This window comes from Medicago sativa, chromosome 7, assembly GCF_051527215.1.
Source record: "Medicago sativa cultivar Bolivia chromosome 7, Bolivia_mono, whole genome shotgun sequence".
Lineage (NCBI taxonomy): Eukaryota > Viridiplantae > Streptophyta > Magnoliopsida > Fabales > Fabaceae > Medicago > Medicago sativa.
Window position 1 is genome coordinate 35360834 of NC_140755.1, and position 18422 is coordinate 35379255.

General features: G+C 35.6%; 2 long non-coding RNA genes and 1 pseudogene across 2 annotated transcripts; 1 reads left to right on the forward strand and 2 right to left on the reverse strand.

The window, feature by feature from the left end:
* The first annotated feature begins 2280 nt into the window (after window positions 1-2280).
* On the forward strand, window positions 2281-12925 carry LOC146905912 (uncharacterized; annotated as a pseudogene).
* Window positions 3317-5590, reverse strand: LOC146905913 (uncharacterized). Its single transcript, XR_015019745.1, has 2 exons — window positions 5185-5590; window positions 3317-3620 (listed from the first exon to the last, which is right to left on the reverse strand). It is a non-coding gene; the product is annotated as an uncharacterized LOC146905913 (long non-coding RNA).
* A 647-nt stretch (window positions 12926-13572) lies between the features above and the next one.
* Window positions 13573-18401, reverse strand: LOC146905914 (uncharacterized). The gene is made up of 3 exons (XR_015017654.1): window positions 17828-18401; window positions 14657-15383; window positions 13573-14501 (listed from the first exon to the last, which is right to left on the reverse strand). It is a non-coding gene; the product is annotated as an uncharacterized LOC146905914 (long non-coding RNA).
* Between the last annotated feature and the right edge of the window lie 21 nt (window positions 18402-18422).

The following is an 18422-nucleotide window of genomic DNA, read 5'->3' on the forward strand; positions in this document are numbered from 1 at the left end:
CGCAGACCACTTTGGTTCTTTTGAAGAGTTGAGAAATCTATGTTTTCTTCTCTGGCTTGACAGCGTGTTTGCAGTTTCCATTGGCGGCGCTTCTCGAATCTTCTATTTTTCAGATCTAGATGCGGTGGTGTGTTTTGTTGGTGTTGTCATATTCACGTTGTTTGATCTATGAACTGTGCTGGTTGATGTGCGTACTGCCATCTCTGTGCGGTTATGGTTGGTTGGTATTCTAAAACTGTCGCGGCTGGTTGTGCTAGTGGTGGTCTGTTCTTCAAAAATCCGTTTAAACTGGATTTGTTCCTTTGAGTTGGAGCAGATTCGGTGTTGGTTTTGGTCGTATTTTACAAATCTTTTCCTCGACGTTTCTCTTCGGAGTGGTTCTGTCTGCTAGCAGCTCAGAAGATTCAGATTGATATGCTAGAAATGGCTGCGTAAACTTGCTGATTTGTGTCTCAGTAAGTAGTTTGGTTTGTGGATCTGCTATCATGTTGGCGGTAGGATTCATTGCCATACTTGAAAAGGTTCAAGTTTTAATGAACTTGTATCTGTTTGCTATTACTTGTGTTCATTCATGTACTACTTTTTTTTTTGAAATTTAGTTTCGAGTTCGTGCGCAGGCTCGCTGTATTGTATTGGTGGTACTTGTATGCTCCTTGTTGTTTTTTTTTTGTAACCCTTTGTAACTCTTTGGTTGGTATTCTAAAACTGTCGCAGCTGGTTGTGCTGGTGGTGGTCTGTTCTTCAAAAATTCGTTTAAACTGGATCTGTTCCTTTGTGTTGGAGCAGGTTCGGTGTTGGTTCTGGTCGTATGTTACAGATCTTTTCCTCGACGTTTCTCTTCGGAGTGGTCCTGTCTACTGGCAGCTCGGAGGATTCAGATTGATAGGCTATAACGGATTTTTAACCTTATATTGAAGAGGTTCAAGTCTCTTACTATTTGGATTAATAAATGGTTGATCAAAAAACAAATGATTTTATAGGAAAAAAAGAAAGAAAAAGAAATCATGTGATGTGGACTACAAGCTAATTAACATAATTATATTTCAAAGAAAAAGAAATACATTTTTTTTTTGGTGTTGGGAGCAAACCGAAGAACATTGCTTTTTAAGCCCCCCTAAAATCTCCAAAGGCCCCCTAAAATACCGTATTTACCCTTTTATACAACACATGGTAGATATATGCCGACACAGTTAGAAAGATAACTACAGGATGCTCAATTACACGATCTGGTAGATATAATCCAGATTAGTTAGGGAGATAACTTCATAATGTCATGTTACGGAAATTGCGGTGTTTTACAGCAGTTATTATATAAGACACGACAGTTATATAAGACAAAACAAAATTTTGGTTCTCTTATTTCCTCTCTTGCACTCCACTTGAATTTTATTCTAAACTTTGCAATTTTCCATAAAAATCATACCAACAAATAGTGTTAACTTCACTCAATTGCCAATTAGCAAGTAAATCATATTTCTTCCTATCACATTGAAAGTCTACATAGTTTTCAGTCTTTTGACATGAACAAGACTTTTTTTTGTATCAATATTTTCAGAAAGCAATTCATTTGTTAAACATGACATAAACATCATGTTAATTAGCAATAGAAATAAAGTTAAAGATATGTGAATCGTACAAAGACATAACTACATAAAATAGAATGAAAGTTATGACCATAAAATAACTCTGTGACAGTGATAGTAAGAGTCTATTGTTACAATGATAATTTTAGATATTTTGTTTGGAATATATTTCTTGGGGGGAGGGGTTATTAGTTCTGAATTAATGTGTTCATTTGGTTTTGGTGTTTGACAAGCATCTAGTTACTTTGCAAAGCCTCTCTGTACTTTATGCTTCATGGTTCCTTGTCACAAAGGTTGAATTAGTTTTTATACAATGAGTGAGTCATGTGTTTTTCCTTCTTTGTTTTCATGTTGTTACTTTCATTTATTTGCTCCATCCATGTGTTCTATCTTTCATTCTTTTCATGTTGTTACTTTCATTTATTTGCTCCATCCATTTCACTTTTACATTGATAATCTCTATCATTGTCATCATTAGCTTTGTATGAAGAGATGCAAAATATTAGGTATAAGTGGAAATTTGCTTCTAAATTGTTTAAACTAATTATAACGAAACCAAACAAATGATTTCTATCTTTTAAAGTTAAATAATCGGTTGAGAATAATCAAATACATGTTGTGTGTGTGGTTGGGGGGAATTTGTTTGTTAATTTTTTTTTTCTCTCTCTCTCTTTTCAGTTGTTTTGTATGCACATATATGGTTGAACCTGCAGTTGTTCAAAATCCAGAACAAGATATCTCTTTAGTTGATGTTGCAGAATATTTTGTTCCTAAAGATAAAAACATATATGAAGATCAAGAGGAGATGATTAATTGGGCTCGTCGTCAAGCAATAAAGGCAGAATTTACGCTTATAATAGGTAAATCCGATAGTGGTTTCGGACACAGAAAACCAAAGCTTGTTTGAGTTGTGAAAGAAGTGGCGAGTATAAAGGAACAAAGAAGAAGTTGAAACAAGAAGACACAGGTTCTAGGAAATGTGATTGTCCCTTCGGTTGCGTGGTTATTTTAGCAGAGCAAAACTATGGAGTCTTAATGTTGTTTCAGGATTGTATAATCATAAGATGGAGCCAAAGTTAGAAGGTCATATGTTGGCTGGTCGTTTAACTGCAGAAGAAACAAAGATTGTTGGTGACATGACAAAGAATTTGATAAAACCAAAAAATATTATGTTGGAATTGAAAGGTAAAAGGGAAGACAATTTGACGGTTGCCAAGCAAGTTTACAATGCACGACATAGATACAATAGGAGTATAAGAGGTACGAGAACAGAGATGCAAAACCTGTTGAAAAATTTGGAAGACAACAACTATGTTTACAATTATAGAATAGTTAGTGGGTCAAAAACTGTTAAAGATACATTTTTTGCGCATCCTGAATTTGTGAAATTGTTTAACACCTTTTCTACTGTATTGGTGAAGGATTCGACTTATAAAACCAATCAATACATAATGCCATTGTTTAAGATTGTTGGTTTGACCTCAACTGAGAGGACATATAATGTCGGGTTTCCTTTTTTGACTAGTGAGAAAGAGGACAATTTTGCTTGGGCTCTACAAGAGTGTGTTAATCTATTGAAGTGTAAAAAAAATATGCCGAAGGTAATTATTACTGACACCGCACTGATGAATGTTGTGGGCAAAATATTTCCAACATCTACTGCTTTAGTGTGTGTGCAACACCCCGTTTTCTCGACATAAAAATTTCAAAATAAATCAGAGTATTTTCAATCATAAACGGAATGCTACACTTCTTAAAAATCATAAAATAGAATGGATAACAATTTATCCTTCAAAGTTATTCAACTTAATCTTTAAAACTACGCAGCGGAATTAGTTTAACATCATAAAAGTCTTTGGCACGCAGGCCTCATCATAAAAATCTCATAAAGTCTTTGTTCATCATTTATTTCATGAAAATTCAAAGCAATACGTAAGGAACAGAAAACTGTAGCATAATTCTCATCCCGTTACGTATCAGAGCACCTAAAGACACATAGTGAGGAGTCCACTCACGACCACGCCTATTCTTGATTACCTGCAAGTTACCCATACGAAGGGCAACATTTTCAAGCAGAAGGGGTGAGATTTCATAAACAATAATATTAAGCATATATTTCATCAATTACATTTAACAACTTAAGCTTTATCATTATATCATAATAACAATTATGTAAAATCATTGCATCATAATCATTCATCAACATAAGCATATAGCATCATATCATCACCATAGACAACTTCTTAACCGGCATCAACATCAACTTCATAAGACAACTTAACTCTTGACTCGACAAATGCAACTTGACTCGACTATGCAACTCTTATCATCTTAGATCATCTTGAATATGCAAATGCATGTGGTACCAATCCAAGGCATCAAGCCCTCAACATATTTTAGCGTAAAAAGGATCCAGGGCATCAAGCCCCCAACTTAATTGAGCAAAAGCTCCAGGGCATCAAGCCCTCAACGTGTTTGAGCAATAGCTCCAGGGCATCATGCCCTCAACTTTGAATGAGTATGCATGGACTCAACAACTTACAACTTGAACAACATCGACATCTTATATGACTCCAATACTTTGGACGACATCTTACAACTATACAACTTAGACCGATATATACGACTTTATGACAATAATGGTCAACAACAGCAAAACAGCAACATTTTCGCATGACATTATCATAACTCCTCAATCATAGACAACATCTTATATAATCATATTTAACAACATATGCTTTAATACAGCTTGGGCATAACAACTTGAATGGCATAAGCAACATGACATTATACAACATACAATAATCACATAATATATTCCAACCTATTAACAACAATAGCAACATATACATCAATCAATTACTTACATATCAAACCAAGTTAGATTCATCACAACATAGATTAAATACTTATAAACACCTTAATTAAACTCATAGTACTCAAGCTTTGAAGTTTGGAGACAATCTATAAGTTTTGGGTTAGTTTTCATAAAATTTCACTAAGACCTCCTTAGAGTATTTTCATCATATCTTAAGATCTAAAAATCATTTTCAAGCTAAACCAAAGCCACTAGAAAGCTAACTCAATTTTCTACAACTTTCATGTTTACACCAAAATCTAGTTCGGAACAGAAATGGGTGAAAAAGACGCAAGAACGCGAAACAGGGGATGCTGTCAATCGGAGTACGATGTGGAAAATCGGAGCACGATTTTCTGGGTCAAAATTAGCATTTTCATTCGTAAATAATCGAAGCATGATTTGACAACATCGGAGCACGATTTGGCACAGGCTGTTACGATTTTTACACCATTTTTCACCCCAAAAACCCAATTTTCAGTCACCCAAACCCCAAATTTGATAGGGAACATTGCCTATGATCATTCTAAGACCTGGACATTAATTCAACACAACAATTCATGGGAAATTCATGCACTTTCAACAATTAAATTCATAATTCAAAGACCTAATTTTTCAAACAACAAAGCTATGAACAACAACATAAGATTAACCTAATCCCCAAAACTCACAACCTACAACTTTTGTCAAACCCAATTTCAGAAAAACATACTTAAGATTAGAGAATATGAATCCCACCCTTACCTTAGATTGTCTTTCTGAAATCAAAAGCAGCGTTCTTTGTTCCTAGGGTTCTCTCTCCGAGTTCTCCTCTTTCTCCTCTTTCCCAAAAGCGTTTTAACGTAAAAACGTTTCTAACCTATTCCTCTTCTATTTATCTCTTCTTTCTATTCTCTCTTATTTCTCTTCTCACCACTAAACTTTCTCAAATCACAACACAGCCCCACATCTTAATATTTATATTATTTTCAAATCTTATTTTATTAAATAATAAAATAAGTCACAACATCTCATAAAATCTCTAAAAATCATATAATTCACATAAATATTATAAATCACATAAATCTCATATAATTCACATATAAATCATACCAATCATACATAAATATAATCTAAAACTCATTAAAATAATTAAATAATCGAAACGGGCGTTACAACTTTCCCTAATTTATAGAATTTTCGTCCTCAAAAATTTACCTCTAGCAAACAACTCTGGATAAGACTCCAACATCTTACTCTCTAGCTCTCACGTCAAGCTTTCACCAGTCGCTCCGTCCCAAACGACTTTCACAAGGGGTATCTCTTTGCCTCTCAACTTCTTCACTTCACGACCTTCGATCCTCACTGGTAAGGTCTCAACCGTAAGGTTATCTCTAACTTGCACATCATCTCTTTGGATCACATGAGATGGATCCGGAACATACTTCCGAAGTTGCGACACATGAAATACATCATGCAAATTTGAAAGATTCGGTGGTAAACCCACTTGGTAAGCCACCGTTCCAACTCTTTCTGATATCTGATACGGACCAATAAACTTCGGAGTCAACTTCTTTGACTTCAATGCATGACCCACGTCGGTCATGGGAGTAACTCTCAAGAATACATGATCTCTTTCTTGGAACTCAAGGTTTTTCCTACGCTTATCATGATAACTCTTTTGTCGACTCTGCGACGCTTTCATCTTTTCTTGAATCATCTTTACCTTCTCAGTAGTCTGTTGAACAATTTCTGGTCCTAAAACCACATTCTCACCTGACTCAAACCAACACAACGGAGTTCTGCACTTCCGACCATACAAAGCCTCGAATGGTGCCATTCCAATACTAGAATGATAACTGTTATTGTACGTGAATTCTATCAATGGAAGATGACTTTCCCAAGTTCCTCCTTGCTCAAGTACACAAACTCTCAACAAGTCTTCCAACGACTGAATCATTCTTTCCGACTGACCATCTGTCTGAGGATGATAAGCCGAACTCAATCTCAACTTAGAACCTAAGGCCTCTTGCAAACTCTTCCAAAATCTAGAAGTAAACCTTGGATCTCTATCAGATACAATGCTCGAAGGAACACCATGCAACTTCACTATATCCCAAATATAAATCTCTGCCAACTGAGCTACGGTAAAACTGATATTAATCGGAATGAAATGAGTCGACTTCGTCAACCTATCCACAATCACCCATATCGCGTCATGCCCTCTTGGAGTGTTCGGTAAACTTGTCACAAAATCCATGGATATACTATCCCACTTCCACTCTGGCACATATAAAGGTGTCATCAACCCAACGGGTTTCTGATGCTCAACTTTTGACTTCTGACAAATCAAGCATGCATACACAAATTGTGCCACATCACGTTTCAAACCAGACCACCAAAACAACTTCTTCAAGTCATGATACATCTTTGTAGCTCCAGGATGAATTCTCAAGCTACTCCTATGACTCTCTTCAAGAATCATCTTCTTCATCTCATCATTGTCTGGAATACATATCCTACCTCGAAATCTCAACACGCCTTGATCATCAACCTCAAAGTCACTATCTTCAGTCTGATTGTCAGCAACCAACAAGTCCACAACCTTAACATCGACTTTCTGCGCTTCTTTAATACTTTTCAAGAAATCATTATCAATCTTCAGCATACCTAGCTTAACACTCTGAGGTGACACTTCACAAACCAAACTGAGGTCTTTAAACTGTTCCAGCAACTCAAAATATTTAGCCATCATAACCGACATATGTAAAGTCCTCCTACTTAAGGCATCTGCAACAACATTAGCTTTACCCCGATGATAATTCAAACCAAAGTCATAATCTTTCAGAGATTCAAGCCACCTTCGCTGCCTCATATTCAATTCCTTCTGATCAAACAAGTACTTCAAGCTCTTGTGATCACTAAACACCTCAAATCTCGAACCATACAAGTAATGTCTCCAAATCTTAAGCACAAATACAACTCTAGCTAGTTCAAGATCATGAGTAGGATAATTTCGTTCATGAATTCTCAACTGCCTTGACGCATAAGCAACCACATTTCCATCTTGCATAAGCACACCACCTAAGCCCAACTAGGACGCATCACAATACACCACAAAAGGTTCATTGGACTTCGGCAAAATTAAGATTAGAGCAGTCGTCAAACGCTTCTTCAATTCATTAAAACTATTCTCACACTGAGTATCCCACACAAAGGTCTTACCTTTACAAGTCAATTGCGTTAACGGAAGTGCCAACTTAGAAAACCCCTCTATAAATCTTCTATAATAGCCAGCCAATCCCAAAAAGCTTCTAATCTCTGTAACCGACTTAGGGGTCTCCCATTGTGATACCACAGGAACTTTAGACGGATCTACTGCAATACCACTACCGGAAATAACATGGCCAAGAAAACTTACCTCCTTTAACCAGAATTCACACTTCGACAATTTAGCATATAACTTCTTCTCTTTGAGCACTTGCAAAATGATCTTCAAATGCTCAGCATGTTCTTCTTCATACTTGGAGTATATCAAAATATCATCAATGAACACAACCACGAAGCGATCCAAAAATGCATGAAAGATGCGATTCATGTACTCCATAAACACACCAGGTGCATTCGTGACACCAAAAGGCATCACTTTATACTCATAATGTCCATAACGGGTTCTAAAAGCTGTCTTCTGCATATCTTCATCTTTCACTTTAATCTGGTGATAACCCGATCTCAAGTCAATCTTGCTAAACACACGTGCACCTGCTAACTGATCCATCAAATCGTCAATTCTTGGAAGTTGATACCTATTCTTTATCGTCACTTTATTCAACTATCGGTAATCAATGCACAACCTCATACTACCATCTTTCTTCTTAACCAGCAATATCGGTGCTCCCCAAGGTGAAACACTCGGTCTTATAAACTTTTTATCAAGCAAATCCTCCAACTATTTCTTCAACTCAGCCAACTCAGAAGCCGACATACGGTAAGGTGTCATAGACACAGACTTCGTTCCCGGAATAAGATCAATCGTAAATTCCACTTCTCTTTCAGGAGGTACATCAGGAATCTCATCTGGAAAAACTTCAGGAAAAACGCATACCACTTGTATCTTATCAATCATTGCTTGATTTTCAATGGACAAGGACGCCATCAAAGAAAACATCAAAATTCCATCGTGTTCTAATTGTTTCAGCTGCTTAGTAGACAAGAACTCTGCTCCACTTTCCTCTTCAGCAGAAGAAAAGTATACCGACTTACTAAAACAATTAATATGAACATGGTTGTACTCCAACCAGTTCATACTAAGGGTTACACAACAAATAGGACAACTTAACGACGGTATTTTCAACTGTCAAACGACACAACGCGACTCAACTACTTGGTCGGACGGACCGACATGCTCTGATACCAATTGTAACACCCCGTTTTCCTGACATAAAAATTTCATAATAAATCAGAGTATTTTCAATCATAAACGGAATGCTACACTTCTTAAAAATCGTAAAATAGAATGGATAACAATTTATCCTTCAAAATTATTCAACTTAATCTTTAAAACTACGCAGCGGAATTAGTTTAACATCATAAAAGTCTTTGGCACGCATGCCTCATCATAAAAATCTCATAAAGTCTTTGTTCATCATTTATTTCATGAAAATTCAAAGCAATACGTAAGGAATAGAAAACTGTAGCATAATTCCCATCCCGTTACGTATCAGAGCACCTAAAGACACATAGTGAGGAGTCCAGTCACGACCACACCTATTCTTGATTACCTGCAAGTTACTCATACGAAGGGCAGCATTTTCAAGCAGAAGGGGTGAGATTTCATAAACAATAATATTAAGCATATATTTCATCAATTACATTTAACAACTTAAGCTTTATCATTATATCATAATAACAATTATGTAAAATCATTGCATCATAATCATTCATCAACATAAGCATATAGCATCATATCATCACCATAGACAACTTCTTAATCGACATCAACATCAACTTCATAAGACAACTTAACTCTTGACTCGACAAATGCAACTCGACTCGACTATGCAACTCTTATCATCTTAGATCATCTTGAATATGCAAATGCATGTGGTACCAATCCAGGGCATCAAGCCCTCAACATATTTGAGCGTAAAAAGGTTCCAGGGCATCAAGCCCCCAACTTAATTGAGCAAAAGCTCCAGGGCATCAAGCCCTCAACGTGTTTGAGCAATAGCTCCAGGGCATCAAGCCCTCAACTTTAAATGAGTATGCATGGACTCAACAACTTACAACTTGAACAACATCGACATCTTATATGACTCCAATACTTTGGACGACATCTTACAACTTTACAACTTAGACCGATATATACGACTTTATGACAATAATGGTCGACAACAGCAAAACAGCAACATCTTCGCATGACATTATCATAACTCCTCAATCATAGACAACATCTTATATCATCATATTTAACAACATATGCTTTAATACAACTTGGGCATAACAACTTGAATGGCATAAGCAACATGACATTATACAACATACAATAATCACATAATATATTCCAACCTATTAACAACAATAGCAACATATACATCAATCAATTACTTACATATCAAACCAAGCTAGATTCATCACAACATAAATTAAATACTTATAAACACCTTAATTAGACTCATAGTATCTATAAGTTTTGGGTTAGTTTTCATAAAATTTCACTAACACCTCCTTAGAGTGTTTTCATCATATCTTAAGATCTAAAAATCATTTTCAAGCCAAACCAAAGCCACTAGAAAGCTAACTCAATTTTCTACAACTTTCATGTTTACACCAAAAGCCAGTTCGGAACAGAAATGGGTGAAAAAGACGCAAGAATGCGAAACAGGGGATGCTGTCAATCGGAGTAGGATTTGGAAAATCGGAGCACGATTTTCTGGGTCAAAATTAGCATTTTCATTCGTAAATAATTGGAGCACGATTTGGCACAAGCTGTTACGATTTTTACACCATTTTTCACCCCAAAAACCTAATTTTCAGTCACCCAAACCCCAAATTTGATAGGGAACATTGCCTATGATCATTCTAAGACCTGGACATTAATTCAACACAACAATTCATGGGAAATTCATGCACTTTCAACAATTAAATTCATAATTCAAAGACCTAATTTCTCAAACAACAAAGCTATGAACAACAACATAAGATTAAGCCTAATCCCCAAAACTCACAACCTACAACTTTTGTCAAACCCAATTTCAGAAAAACATACTTAAAATTAGAGAATATGAATCTCACCCTTACCTTAGATTGTTTTTCTGAAATCAAAATCAGCGTTCTTCGTTCCTAGGGTTCTCTCTCTGTGTTCTCCTCTTTCTCCTCTTTCCCAAAAGCGTTTTAACGTAAAAACGTTTCTAACCTATTCCTCTTCTATTTATCGCTTCTTTCTATTCTCTCTTATTTCTCTTTTCACCACTAAACTTTCTCAAATCACAACACAACCCCACATCTTAATATTTATATTATTTTCAAATCTTATTTTATTAAATAATAAAATAAGTCACAACATCTCATAAAATCTCTAAAAAATCATATAATTCACATAAATATTATAAATCACATAAATCTCATATAATTCACATATAAATCATATAAATCATACCAATCATACATAAATATAATCTAAAACTCATTAAAATAATTAAATAATCGAAACGGGCGTTACAGTGTGAATTTCATATTTTACAAAATATGAGAGCTAGGTGCAAGTTGGATTGCAAAGTCAAGGACACCGAAGGCAAAGAGTTGAAGTCCTCAGATTTGGTTGACACAATCATGGGTGCTTGGAAAGTTATAGTTTATTCTACTACTACGGAATTATATGCAGATGCAGTGTTACAGTTCAGAAAAGTTTGTGAACAATTTCCAAAATTTCTGAATTATGTTGAGAGTACTATATTGAAACCTTTGAAGGAAAAAAAGTGAAAGTGTGGACCGACCGTGTTATGAATTTCGGTAACACAACAACTAACAGGGTTGAATCCGCTCATGGTACATTGAAAGAACATTTGCAAGATAGTAAGGGAAATTTGGAAAATGGTTGGAAAGCGATACATGCCATGTTAATAGTGCAGTTCACTGAGATACAAGCAGATTTTGGAACATAAATTTAAAGGCAATTTAATGTACAAGAGTTTGGAGTATACGATTTCTAGACCAGGTATGAACTATATTTTTTTAAAAAAAACATCTTGAGCAAAAGAATGTGGTCGGATAGTAAAAAATGTGGTTGTGTGATAAGAAGAACTCATGGGTTGCCTTGTTCTTGCGTAATTGCTATGAAATTGAAGTTAGGGAAAGGCATACAACTTGATGAGATCAAAACTCACTGGAAGAGGTTAAGTTTTGAAGATGATGTTGTCGAAGAAGAAGGTAATCCACATGTTTCTATTCTAACAGAGTGGAATGCAATTCAGGTACGTTATAAATTCATATAAAATTGTTTATGATATTAGTGTATTATTTTAAATTATTAAGTCTTACTTGTGTGTTTGTAGGAAAGATTCAATAAAGCGGATTACAATATGAAGTTGAAGATCAAGGAGCAAATGTGTGAAATCGCATTCCCAAAAATGACATCGTTGACTCCACCAGTTCAAAAGCTTAAGACAAAAGGTGCACAAAAGAGGAAGAGGTCTACTTTGGGTGATAGTTCTACTACTTGAGAGCCATCCTTTTAGGAGCATGTTGACGCGCAATTTCCTGATAGTCAGGCTTCACAGACAAAACCTTCATTCCACAAAAAGAAAAGTGCATGTGTAGTTAATCCCTCTTCGAGCCCGATACCAACACAATATATTCCCTTTGCCTAAGGCTATGAAACCTTATATTGAAAGGATTGGTGAATGTGGATGGTGACGGTTACTGTGGTTACCGAGTTGTAGCTGAAAATCATAGCCTTGGTTCTGATAGTTACAGACTAGTCTGCCTTGCTCTCATTAAGGAACTGACACGTAAGAGGAATTATCTCTGAATATTTGGGGGTAAAGATCGACTACAAGTTCTTTTTGACTCGTTGTACCCTCCAAAGGTAAAGACTTCAATTGCGCCGGAAGAAAAATGATTGACAGTGCCAAATATGGGACACGTCATTGCAACTTTGTATGGTAAAGTTGTAGTTGTTTTGAAATATGGAAACGGTTTTTCAGAAACATGTTTTCCTCTTCGTGGTCGTCCTCCAGCTAATCCATCTTCGCGAATTATGTTCCTAGGATTGATTCCTAACCACTTTGTTCATGTGTTTCTGAGACCTGGATGCCCAATACCTCCAACAACACCGCAGTGGAAAAGTTACAGAAGACCAGAGACTCAAGCTTGGGAGGATCACTTTGTTGCGAGGCAGTGTATGTTTAATGAATTAAAGAATATTGAAAAAGGTGACCAACCACCGAAAGAAACAAATAAAAATGATCCAATTGTGTGTGATGACGATAGGTTGAAGACAAACTAATTTTGATTGTATTCTTTTAGTTATATGTTTTGCTTTTTGTTGTTTGTTTTAATGGATTTTTTATTGGTTATAACAACGTTGAATTACTTATTTTAAATATTTAATGATATTGATTGTTTTCATTATTTTAACTTGTTTCGTGGCATTGTGTACCGATAGGTCCGCAAATGCACGGAAATAGCATTTTTGAAAATTAGTAGAATATCCGACTCGTAGACTAGAATTTTTAAACTTCAAAATAATTCATGTTACAATTTCTAATCATACAACTTAACAAAGTACCATTGGTATGACAATCATCACATTACAGACTCTATAAAAATCTACTCAAACATAATGGAATAATAATATAAACTTAACTGTAACAAATTCATATTCAAAGAGCAAACAAATGGAAAAAAGGATTGAACTTGTTATAGTTGGCAACTTTAAATCAAAAGAATAACAGCTGCAGCAACCAATTTATCCACCAATTTGATGAAACCAGCACGACAGTGTTGGATTAATTAGTCACGCAACATTCACAAAGGTTCAAGGCACCAACAGTAGCACAATAATGAATAAGAATTGGAATTAACTTAAAACAGGAACAAGTAGAATTGAGAACTTTTTTTGAATTAAATAAGAGAATAGCAGCACTCAGGGAATTTATATGGAATAGTAGTAGTAATATTGATTGAAATCGGCAACAAAGGTATGAAAGCTGAGAATTGAAATTACAAAATTTAATTTCATAAATCCATTCAAATGTCATAACAACCATGTACATAGGTTCATAAGGACCAACTACATAGGTTCATATCCAACTTCTTAAAACATAAAACTCAAAACAATATACAGACATCACTCAGGCTGTGAACTATATTGCCTGACATTTCTCCGCTTACGCCTCAATGACTGGTACTGAGTCGCAGGCGTGGCCTAAGCTACAATCTGTTTCATAGCCATGTATAAAGGAGTGTCTGCATACTCCGGATTCTGTTCAATGGAATTAATTGCCAGGGCCCTGATCCTGCAAATGACAGACAATGGCTCAACACCATGTTCCAGCTCTAAGAGAACCTCTAAATTAACAGGCCTCGACGGATTATTAGGAATATTAGGTATCAATAAAGGGCACGAGACCTTGTAGAACCACACCAAGTATCCATTCTCAGAATCCCAATCATTGTCCACAAGTAGCCAACGGTCTTCTTCAGAAATCACCTGGAAAGCCTCTGCCTTCTGATGAATACTCAATGAGTACGGTGCGGCAATAGCAGGATTTCTAGGAATAGTTTGAACATATCCAAATTGCCTCAGCACACGCTCTAGCAAGTGTGTTCGAAAACATGACATGTCGCACATTATCCACCCTGAAAACCAAATGATGTCCTCCAACGGATGACTCTCTCGATGACAATCATATGGATAGAAAATGATGTCATTAACCAAAATACGATCCAATGCCCCTGTAAGCATACTCCACAGCAATGCCCTTTTTATACATGAAACGACAAGCGCGTGGACGGTCCTCTGTATAACTCATATCAATATCCCTCGGACAAATTCTTGGAAAGTGTTCATATATCCATGCCTAAAAAAATAAAAATAAAATTATATCATTAAATATGATGTGTGAAAATCAAAATTATATCATTAAACATGATGTGCGAAAATCTAATAAATATTATAAATTTAACAATTTAAGATATATCCTTCAAAAAAAAAACTTAAGATATAAAATTTTACCTGCATCAAACAAGTGTAGTCAGACAAGGACGCACATTTGGGTTTAGTCATCTTACATATATAATCGAATAGGAAAGCAAGAGCAGCAGCACCCCACGAGCATTGATTAACTGTAGTCAGATCGTCAAAGTATTTCAAGTAAACAACACATCAACCACTACCGGTCTTATCACTAAACAATGTGCAACCAACTAGATAGAGTAGGAAAGCTCTAATGCACCGAGTCTGGTACCATTCCAATGTTACTTCCTCCCAGGCTGATTCGCATACGTATTCTCTTTGTTCAAATATTTCGTGTAAATATTGAGAAGCCAGTCATAGGTGATACGAGCTGAATTCATACTTTTGGTCTCCGCGGCATTCTCCGCTCCATCCAATCCTAAGTAGTCAACCAAATATTTTGTCCCCTGATTAGTAGTCAAGGTCTCATGGAATAGCGGATTACCTCCAACAGGTATATGCAGCAAGCAAGAGACGTCATCCAAGGTGATAGTCATTTCACCCACAGGAAGGTGAAAACTGCTCGTCTCAGAGTGCCACATCTCTGAGAAAGCAATCAAGAGGCCATGGTTCACCTGGCCATAATTGTCTTCAAGAGTGGGTAAAGACCAGATGCCCTGATTACATTCCAAAACCACCCCATATTATCAACCTTCGGCGGTAATGATTATTTCAAGTCTATTATTCGCTTGGCATTGTTAAGCACCCTAGGGGTTTTACCACGGTCCTGTGAAAAAAATGGACACAAGAAAAAAAAATCAATTTCCAAAAACGAACACACAAATCCAGTCAATACATACAATTTACGTAAAATATGAAAGCTATCAGTATAAATGCGCTAAACTAATATGCTACCAAAACCAATAATTATAATAATGATGCAGGAGTGCTTAATTAGCAAATTGGAATTGTTCTATATGAAGGTATAGTTTTGGAGCTGAATCTGTAAAGAATCACCATGACACGAGAAATCACAAAATGAGTTATATAGAGGAGTACACCAGGAGTACCCGTTACACTACTTGAAATAATAGTAGATCAGTGTGTATTTTCTTCCATTAAACATCAAGAGACTTAGCCTATTCTAAAGAGTGACACAGTAGCTTCTCTTCTTAAGAGACTTAGCCTATTCTAAAGCCATGTTGTTGTCTTGATACAGTAGTGGTGCGGTTGTGACAGTTAAGGGGGGATTCTCTTTTGGTGAGTTATCAGGGGTTTGTGCCTCAAAGGCAATCGTTTTTGTACTTTGTTCTTATTGCAAGCTATGTAATTCTCTTACTGGCTTAGCTTAATAAAATTTTGCCATTTCAAAAAAAAAAAAAAAGATAGTCGCATGATGAAACTTCAAAAGCAAAATTTCCTACAACTCTAAACTTCAGCCCATGATTGAGTTAATGAAAACATGCTTCCAAAGGAGGTTCAATGAAAGGCGTGTGTGTGTGCAATTTCTACTTACTTGTGAGACTCTGAAAAAGGTGCATGTTGACTAGAAATTTGATTAAATTGGTTAAATTTAATCACTTTCATAATTAGATTATAATTATATCAACAGTGGTGATAGCTAGTTTTGCGATTCTGATCCTTATTATCATATCTGGTATACCAAATGCATAAGTTGTAAACTTGTACTCATGTACAAATGGTATTAGAAAGAAACAAAGTTGAAGAATCCAATATTAATTTTCATAGAAGGAACTTTATGTCACTTAATATTTTCTGTCATGCGTCACACATTGATGTCATTTCAAAAAATAACAATTTATGATGAGCATTATCATCGTTAACCATGACTTTGGCTCTTAAAGATTAAGAACTAAGTCTAAAACTTGCTAGTTGAATAAAATAAATCCCACTGTCTTTAGTTTGTTGTGGAAATTTACAAGGATCTCACAAGTTTCTTAATTTATAACTTTACACAAGCACATGCCAAACAAGAATCACAATTGCTTGTTGTATAGATAAACAAAATAGCACATTATCAGAATTTGTTAAGAGCAGTTGGTGAAAAAATAGTGTTCTACTTCTAAATGACTTTCAAGGTGAAAAAAGAGATTTTTTGTAGGTATTTGGTTCTTATCATTATTTAGAAATAAAATTGTTTCTATAAAGGGGAAAGCAGGTGAGGTAAACTTAACTAAGCAACCCAAATTGTGACTTATTAAAGTTGTAAAGAGTTTGCATTGCAACATTGAAGTAAATATACATTTAACCCAACATAGTCTTTGAGATAAGGTAGACACATTTCAAATTAATTCAATTAGTAAAGAATAAATCCATAAATTTTCAGAGGATTTTCTCCCATGTTCCTTTATCAACAAATGCATGAGGTGTGAACTGAAACCTCCACAGTGAAGAATACTGCTGGGGGTGGGTTAAAATTTCTGCATTTAGTTTTTTTTTTCTTTTCCTACCAATTTGTAGACTATATAACAATTATTGAAAATCTTTAACAAACAAATCATGGAGATGTTAAATGTGATGTTCCAAGACCATCCCTTGATCTTAAGAAAGTACACTAGAGAAATTAATTTTATTTCAATATTCCATTCCATATAACCATAGATGGCACGATAATACAATATATATGTATATTCCTCAACTAACATCAAAGAAGAGGAATCAATAACACACAAATCAAGACTCGTATATTTAGCACATAAACGTAATTAATTATTTATTTATCTATATATAATTCTTATATTATAATATACTCTCACACTCACACAACATTATATAATTATATAATAGTATATAGATATCATTAACACAAACCATGCATGACCACAGTCTCTGATCATGGATTTGGGTTTTTAACTTGAAGATAACCACTTTGAGCTGGGGTTGGTTGGACATCAGTATTATAAGTAGGAGGAGACTGAGGAGTAAAACCTATAGTACTCATCACAAGCGTACTATAACCAAAAAGACACAACTTACACAAAAGCAAACACCAAAGCGTGATCTTGAGATTTATAAACACCATCATCTTTCTTATGTTGATTATCTCTTCCTGCACCCTCAGCACCATAGCCATTCAGCATTGCAAAAACTAGGAGAACTAGAATAAGTGAAGCAATAGTTTTTGCCATAGTGATATGGAATTATGAATGAGTATGTTTGTTTTCTTAACTATGTTAATTATTTCTTTACCAATCCAAAAGAAATTCTTACCTCTCCATTCCAAATCTTTGCTGCAATATGTTGGCCAAAACTCGGCAACAAAGACGTGTCAGAAGGTCCTCCGTTGTAGCCCTCATGAACCACTTCTACGGAAGGAGGCTGTGAACCAGATGCTACCTACGATGATGGCATCTCAATATCAGCCTGAGACTGTGAACTAGAGCCTTCCGGTCCATTGCTCCGACCGCGTCCGCGTTTGCGTGTCCTTGCCACTCGCTTTCTGCCGACAGAAGCATGCAATGACTCCTTACCATGTCGTGTCCTACCAACATCTTCATTATCCATATCTACATGACAAAGAAAAATGAAATTTAATGATTCAGGCATTTTGTCGAACACTTCAAACACATTAAAACAAACTACTTAAATTCAATTCAAATATACCAAGGCATCTAACTTGTGCATACTGAAAATCAGACATGCATATACCCAAAAAGCAAAATACTTTATACAGTAAATTAAATGTCAGTTCTGTATATATACATACAGTACTCTCCATTAAGGGTAAAATGGGAAATTAGGGGGGCATGTAAGATTTTGTGGGGGGTCGATAAAGCAATGTTCCAAACCGAAGCCCGAGAAGCAA